This window comes from Palaemon carinicauda, chromosome 25 (assembly GCF_036898095.1).
Source record: "Palaemon carinicauda isolate YSFRI2023 chromosome 25, ASM3689809v2, whole genome shotgun sequence".
Classification (NCBI taxonomy): Eukaryota; Metazoa; Arthropoda; class Malacostraca; order Decapoda; family Palaemonidae; genus Palaemon; species Palaemon carinicauda.
The window spans coordinates 59,081,740-59,083,899 of record NC_090749.1 but is presented as its reverse complement, the minus strand read 5'-3'; positions in this window follow the sequence as shown (position 1 = coordinate 59,083,899).

Below are 2,160 nucleotides of genomic sequence, written 5' to 3'. Positions count from 1 at the left end.
TAGTGTCTGCAACCTCACCATACTTATGAGGTAAGATTGGGGGTTTGGGGCTGCCTAGAAGTTGGCCTGCTGAGTCATCAGCCAGGTACCTGATTTTATATATATATATATATATATATATATATATATATATATATATATATATATATATATATATATATATATATATATATATATATATATGGTCAGTTTTTGGCCATTCTCCTACTAGGGCATTATCACTGCCCCTTACCTCTGCCATTCACGAGGCACCTCTAAATCTGATATATTCAAAGATGCAAACCCTGACTTGTAATTTAGATTTTACATCGATTATTGCACTACACTAATAACTGCAGGTAAGTAGGTGTCGAATTCTTCAACCTGTAGAATTATTACAAAATTCATTGTCGTTGGAAAATTTCTCATGTTTAATTTAATGGAAATCCTTCAATGTCTTTGTTTTTCTTTAGACTGAACTTCATCAAACCTATTAGGGTATTGCAGGACTACTCTATGAACAGTGGCAGTTTTAAAATAATATATTTTGGAGATTTTCTTTCTATATACAACAACAAATGCAACAGTTTCTAGTCCACTGCAACACAAAAGCTTCAGATATGTCCTTATTCATATCTGAGATGTGGCCAGTTTTCCTTACAAAGCTGGCCAACTGCTGATTGGTGATGGTGGGAGACTAGTTTGATCACTCACAGTAAAGCAGCCTAGTATGGGTGGCCCTGAATACTACAGCTTTGCTGATCATGGTGATACTCAAACCCTTTCACCTCTTTAAGGTATCCCCACTAAGAAAGAATTTTTTTTTTCTGTAAAGGCTTCCATAAATTTTGTGTTTCGGCCTTTGAAATGAAGATATTTATTTATAAAAATAGACCTGTTCAGGAGTTACGATCTTAACGTAAATATTTGTATGAACTCAGTGCTTAATTTCATAAAAATTACTGATGTTTTAATGGCTTTTAGCACTAAATCTAAGAATACGTACAAAGTAAACGAGCTCCAAAAATCTACATAAATGCCTTTCATTTCGAGACATTTGCATGAGTTTCATTAAAATTTCAAGTATTTTATGAACCACTTTAGTCAAACGAACAATTAAAAAATGCAGGCTTTTCATCTATCTCTAAATTTATTTGGATTGACCATTATAACCTACATGCAATTTACGTTTCAAAATTTCATGAAATATGTTCACATTTAACGCCAGTTTCGTCCGGATTGTCTCATCGCTCAAAGGGAAAATTGGAATTATAATTATATAGCGTTGCGTGTAGAATGTTTTGAGTAATTTTAACAATTGCATACAAATTTGATAATATGTAATCGTGGAGAACATCAATTAAATTTGAACACGAATCCCGGCCCCAGCATTTTTTTTTAAATTCCAAAATAATAACTTGAGTCATTATATGATCTCCCCTATATAATAAAAAGCAAGTGTATGACGGCATATAATTTATATATATATATATATATATATATATATATATATATATATATATATATATATATATATATATATATTTATCTATTTATTTATATTTATATATATTCCTCTCACGCTGAGTGGCAACCACTCAGAAATCACAATCTACCATAAATTGACCAAACTGCCGTATGGTAGTTAGGTAAGCGGGAGAGGGTGGGAAGGGTTGAATCTGTGTATGCATCGCCATCTACTGTAAGTATATAGCCATGATTTTTGACGGGTCGCGTACACCAGTTACATAATAAGAAAGAAATAAATACCATGTAAAGGTATTGAATGTGGAAGCGCCATATTTGCTAACATATATAAGTAGGGATAAAGAGTTTCTCATTTGAGTATTCTTCTTTACTTAATGATGACCCGTCCAGATTTTATGTTTCCAGTCAGTTTAATCAAAGTCTAAAAGCTTATGAAGTGGATGTTCTGAGTCTTCCTTTTATTATTATTATTATTATTATTATTATTATTATTATTATTACTTGCTAAGCTACAACCCTAGTTGGAAAAGCTGGATGCTATAAGCCGGAAGGCTCCTACGTGGAAAATAGCCCTGTGAGGAAAGGAAATAAGGAAACTACAAGAAAAGTAATTAACAATTAGAATATCTTAAGAAGAGTAACTAAATTAAAATATATATTTCCAATATAAACTATAAAATCTTTAACAAAACA